At 45.2% G+C, this 6,376-nt stretch overlaps 1 non-coding gene across 1 annotated transcript; it reads right to left on the bottom strand.

Annotated features, from left to right (window-relative positions):
* Positions 1-3,399: 3,399 nt before the first annotated feature.
* Trnat-ugu (transfer RNA threonine (anticodon UGU)) lies at positions 3,400-3,473 on the bottom strand. Its single transcript has one exon. It is a non-coding gene; the product is annotated as a tRNA-Thr (tRNA).
* Between the last annotated feature and the right edge of the window lie 2,903 nt (positions 3,474-6,376).

The following is a 6,376-nucleotide window of genomic DNA, read 5'->3' as shown; positions in this document are numbered from 1 at the left end:
CAACTTAGTCAGCCTTGGATGGTCACATAACTGCCTGGTACCAGTGCTACACCATTCACATCCTTCCAAAGTGGCCAGTGAGCTCTTTTAAGGTGATGACTCAGATTTTTCCATTGAGTTTGTAATTGAGTAACAGACAGCTACACGTCAGCGTTGACCTACCACTCATAGCGCAGACGGCTGCGGCATCACGCCGTGGACTGCATCGAAAGCGTTCGGGACAAATACCGATTCATGACTGCTGAACACTCTTCCACACTCCGTAAATTTAGTTGGAGCTGAGTACGAGCGCACACAGATATACTCAGTAGGACAGAGGTCAGGCTTTTTTATATCCGTGTGGCACAGTGCGAGAGTGGTGTAGTGCAATATCCGTAGGTAAAGTGATATGCACTCTGACAGTAGATTTTTGTATCCTTCGGTCGTGACAGGCGATGATTGACGTACTACAGACAATTTCGTCCCAAATAAGAATCCCCGAGTCGAAAATACCTCCTCCACTTGCCTGAACTATGCAGTGTAGGCAAACAGGTTGCATCGCGTCATGTGATTTTCGTCGCACTCGTTCCTTGACTTTGGCGTCCAAATGTGTTCCGCAACGTATCAGTCCAGGATACTTTTTTCGTGCTTGAAGCATCCAGTGCCAGTTATCCTGGGCCCTCGTTAGTCTCCGTGTCCGGTATCATGCACTTAGTGATCTTGGCTTTTGTACCAAACAGAATTTAGGTGGTTACAGATGGTTTCCCTTATCACTGGTTGATGCTGGTCAACATGATCCAAAGCCGTTTAATGTGGAATGACGACATGATACTAATGGTAAAGCCAGGCAGAGATTCATTGGAACAGTCTTAAGAAAATGTAGTTCATCCACGAAGGAAGTGGCTTACGAAACTCTCGTCCGGCCGATACTTGATTATTGCGCACCAGAATGGGACCTTTACCTGTTTGGCCTTATAAGAAGCGGGGAAGATCCAACGAAGAGTAGTACCCTTTATTATAGGATCTTTTAGTAAGGGCGTGAGGATAACGGAGTTGCGTAGAGGAAGTTAGAGAGATTTCTTGTACAGAGATATATCGACAGTCGTTTTTCCCACGTACCATTCACGAATTGAACAAGGAAGGGGGAACAGTTAATGGTACCAGAAGTAGCCTCAGGACACCACATCACACGGTAAGGTGGCTTGCGGAGTTTAGATGAAGTTGGAGATTTAATTGGCTACTGATTTGCTGCGATACAGCCCGTCTATCCGCTATTGTCGCGACTATGTCGTACCCGTTCTTGGTTAAGACAGTTTACTCTGATAGCGGCGATTATCCTACGAAGTCTCGGTACACACACTTTTCACCCTTTACAAGACGTCAAGTTAAAAAAACCGAGTGTTTGAATGACTTAGGCAACAGTGTTCCAAGCATCGAGTAGCCACGATCTGGCCGAAATTTAATCTGCCGTTACCACACATCTCGTCCATGACGCGCTCGATAGTCACCCGACGAGCAGCACCAGATTTGACTTCATCCATGTCGCCTGACACGCCGAAAATTCCATTTGTCTTGGCGACAGGCGCGCTGTCTCTGGCATGGTTCTGTCTCTGAGAAATTCAATCGAAATAGGTAACGCCACAGGAATAGTTATTTTGAAACTTCCTGGCAGATTGAAACTGTGGGCCGGACTGTGTCCAGGTCCGACACACAGTTGTAATCTGCCAGGAAGTTTCAAGTTAGCGCACACTCCACTACATAGAGAACAATTTATTGTGAATAACTGTTTTCTAAATGTGTCGTTATGGGGTTAATTCTTTTTTATTGTAAAGGTGAGACGTCACCAAAGTTATTTTAATTAATCGCACTTTACCCCTACAGAATCAGTGTTCTACACCAGTAACTGCTGAAACACCTAATTCATGTGCTCGCTCAGTATTGTGATCGCTAGAAGATTATGAGATTCGCAAAATCTACTGAACTGAAATAGAATATTTGTTTCATTCTTAAGCATCATACTCTTAGTGGTCAGTGCTGTCCGGACACCCTTAAGTAATTTGGAACTGACCACTAGATGTCACGAGGGGCGAACTGGCCAGTGTAAAAGAAGGCATGGAGTATTGTGTTGTCAGTAGAAAAGCAGTAACAGCAGACTGGGTCGGTCAGGAGAGCCCAGTGACTTTGAACACGTGCTAATCAATGGATGTCACGTGCGTAACAAATGAGGGGCGTTCCAGCCCTTCTAAAGCTGTCCAGGTCGACTGTTGATGATGTGATTGTGAAGTGGAAACACAGAGGAATAACCACAGCTAAGCCAAGACCAGCGAGACGTCATGTATTGACGGACAGGAACCGTCGAGCATTGTGGAGGGTTATTTTAAAAAGAATTGCACGAAATCAGCTGATGGAATCGCTCGTGAGATCCATATTGGTACCAGTAATTCAGCTAGCGGAGTGAGTGTACGTATGGAGTTAAAAAGAATGAGGGACAGTGGTCGAACAGTTCCTTATACGCTATACATTTCTGCTTACGCTATACACTCCTGCAGTCAATGCTAAGCAACACTTGAGATGGCGTGGCGAGCGACGTTGCTGAACGGTGGATGACTCGAAATGAGTCATTTGGAGTGATGACTCATGTTGTACCACGTTAGGGTATGTGCTTGTTTTCGTGGTTAGGGCGTGGTCCCTTTATTGCGCTTAAGGGTGGTAGGACGTCAAACGGGCCGACTTGGAGCAGGAGAGGCACCACAGGACATTTTAATTTCTACTGTCTATACTTTTACAAATAAATTCATAAAACTTTGTCAGCATGACCAGGAAGCATTGAGGACTCTCACTCATAGCAATGGAAGTGCAAAATCGTGGCAAAATACCTTTTTTTTTACATGTAAAATTTCATTATTTTTTCACTTACTACTGGCTGCATTTGTTTCTGTAGGTACACTTTTATTCCTAAGTAAGATATAGTTTTCGATGAATTTTGCACAGCATACAAGCAGTATTTACAGGTGTATGGAACTCTAGAATTTTCCAAATCTATTAAAAACTGTGGTAAAAATTGAGATAATTGACTATAAAATTTGAGTTTTTTTTCTAAACAAGGAGTTTAAAATGTAACAGTTCATTCATTTTTTTTCATAAATTAAATAAACTCTAGCAGGTGTACGAGGTGAGACGTGGGTACCAGCACGGTTTTTACCTATGAGGACGTGGGAAACCACCTAAAAATCACATCCATGCTGGCCGGCTGACCACCTCGCGAGGCGAATTCTATCCGGAACGGGGTCACTTCCCCGAATCCCGAAGAGGCGCTCTAACGCGCTCGGCTATCTGGGAGAACATGTTCTGGTATATGAAATGATAATTAAATCTGCAGACAGGCGTTTATATACATCAATAGGGACAGGTGAAAATGTGTGGCCCGACCGGGACTCGAACCCGGGATCTCCTGCTTACATGGCAGACGCTGTATCCATCTGAGCCACCGAGCCCACAGAGGATAATGTGCCTGCAGGGACTTACACCTTGCGCGCTCCCCGTGAGACCCACATTCCCAATCTAATGTCCGCGCCCCACAGTCGTAGTGCCCCTGCCCATTGCAGTCATTACTCACGGCAGAAAACCTTACCGAGTCCCGTAAGAGTTCGGGCAATGCTTGTGCATCCGCACAGGCGGAGGTCAATGGCCGGATAGCCTTAGCTGTATGTAGATGGTATCAGTTCTTTGTGCGACATCCTGCAGCACCACTGACGATATTTTATGAGCTCTAATACGAACCAATAGAGAGAGATTTCCCAGAAACATATTCTGGTTCCCTTCGGTACCATGACACACTTGTGTGAAGGCTCTAACTGAATTTCTTTGCGATTTCATGCCGCAGAACGGCAAAAACGCAAGATTCTTCGTTTCCTACTCGGGGTCCTACTGCTTCCGCGCGTTGCAAAGATGGCTTGCGAAATTTGGCGGGTCTTTTAACAGTTTTTCTTGAATATTTTCCGTAAGTGACTCAATTCCCTCGGCAGGTTTTCAGCATCTGAGACGGCCTCCTTTCGATGCACCAAGGTCCTCAGAACAGCACGTTTCTGCGACGGCTAGTGATAGTTGTTAACGTGCAGATGTCGGCCCATGTGGGTGAGATTCTGGTGAACACTGTGGCTGAGACACCCATTTGCTGTACGGCGGACGTGGCCGCGGTTCTAGGCGCTACAGTCTGGAACCACACGACCGCTACGGTCGCAGGTTCGAATCCTGCCTCGGGCATGGATGTGTGTGATGTCCTTAGGTTAGTTAGGTTTAAGTAGTTCTAAGTTCTAGGAGACTGATGACCTCAGAAGTTAAGTCCCATAGTGCTCAGAGCCTTTTTTTATGGCAAGACACCAACGGTTTCTGTCTCCATCGGGAACTTAGTGTTGTCATGGGTATTGTTGAAAAGGTCCAAGAATTCTACATACATGAGACCAGACGACAAACGTATGATCGACTTAACGATAAAATCAACTAAGCTGTGCAAGAGTCGTGTCCAGCGCTCCATACACAGGTTGGCTACAATTGGAATTAAGGGACTCCCCATCGTGACGCCATCCGCCTTAAAATATTTTCCATCATACAAAAAATAAAATTACATCAAAGTCTATTTAAATAAACCCTCAATATTTTGATATCACAGAAGGTAGTACGCCTATGTAAGGACGGCAGCAGCAACTAAAAGATAGTCAGTACTTGACAATGGCCCAGGAGTACTCGACCAAAAGGTCATGGATGTTAAGCCATGACAGAATTTTATCAGTACAGAGCGCCACGAAACCATAATACTGAAGTTCTATTAAATTAATTTCCTAAAATCTGCAAAGCTATCCATGTCTGATTTTTTTATGTTACTTTTTTTACTTAGCTGTTTTCAAGCTTCAGTCGTAGTGATTGGGCTTAGTATTCCCTTATAATTCGTTGTGTTTTAAGGTTCTTAATGTATCTGCTTCAAAACTAAGTATTTGCGGATTTCCAACATGCTGGGTTGTATGTTTGTCCTGCAAATGTTCATAGAATAACTGGATTTTTAACATCATTTACAAGCTGTTACGGAATATACTGTTTTGTTTGCATGGATGATTTGAAAATCGCAACTTTGGCTGTTTTCTACGTCAAACTAAGGATTTGCTTGCAAAAAAGCACCTTTCGCTAGTAGTCTGGAGTCTTGCTTTGACGAACTCTATGGTAGAGTTTCAACAGTAAAATTCGTGACACATTATCATTTGGTGCTAAAATCATTATAGACCTAAATGTCATCGTAGTAAAAACTGCGATTTGGAAGAAAGATTAGGGTTGGCATCTCGAGCGCCTTAGTCAGTATTGACGTTGTGCAAGCTCAGTTTATGAAGAAAAAAAGTTACAGAACTGACGGTTGCCATTTTTAAGCAGTCTTCCCAGCTTTCGCCTCAAGCGGTGTTGGAAAATCTGGAAAAAATATTAATCACGCCAATTGGATCGCCTACTCTGCAGAACACGAGTTCACCTACATCACCACCTCACTCGATTTCGCAAAGAAGCGAACGTGGAGCTGTAAGAGCTTAAGAAGTAAGTTCGGCGCCGGCGAGTAATTGCGAAGCGCTTCCCCTGTGGTCTTTAGATGTGCGCCGCGATTTGTTCCGGCGTATACAGTGCTTCCGCGTGCAGTAGCCTCTCCGCTCGCGCAGCTGATGCTCCTTTGAGGCCACCCTCCTCCGAGACACGGCTGCCTCTCGCCACGGGCGCGCGGCGCTCGCTAAATCCTCCAATACGTCAGTTTCATGGCCCAGAAAATCCCTGATATCTTTCTCCATCTGCCCCCGAGCGGCAGACTCGCGTCGCATGGCCCTTACTCCCAGTAAATCGAGACTGCTTGCAGGGAAATAGACGAGAGGGGTGGGGACAGTCCGTCGCGCCACTGAGGTTTAGTTTCTCGATAATTATGAGGTTTGAACTACACTGCTCAAAAGAGGCAGCTCGTGAATAAACGTCCGGTACGTTGTTAACTCTGTGTTATTGCATGGCTTGAGATCTTCGCTTTCAGTGTAGGCAACAAAGTCATTCGCCATCTGTTGGCTTTCTTATACAGTACAATGTCAAGTGAACCCTCAGAAGGAAGTGAGTACCGGTGTCCCAGTGTTCTGTAGTGAGATTCACAGATGGCAGTTGTCATACGTGGGCGTTGTATTCAACGACACACATGCAATGCGACATCTTAATGCAATGCAAGTTGCAAGGGCGGTCTGTTTGACCTAAAAAGGATGGACTGTCGGTGGTGTTGCTGCAGATGCCACTACCTCTCCATGTGTCATACATATGTTGTGGACACGTAACAGGGAGAAAGGTCAGTACAGAAGGCGAGGTCGACAAGGTCACCGATGCTTTACAACCT

Source organism: Schistocerca gregaria, chromosome 3, assembly GCF_023897955.1.
Source record: "Schistocerca gregaria isolate iqSchGreg1 chromosome 3, iqSchGreg1.2, whole genome shotgun sequence".
NCBI lineage: Eukaryota > Metazoa > Arthropoda > Insecta > Orthoptera > Acrididae > Schistocerca > Schistocerca gregaria.
Note: the sequence above shows the minus strand (reverse complement) of the source record. Positions and strands in the feature narration are given on the sequence as shown.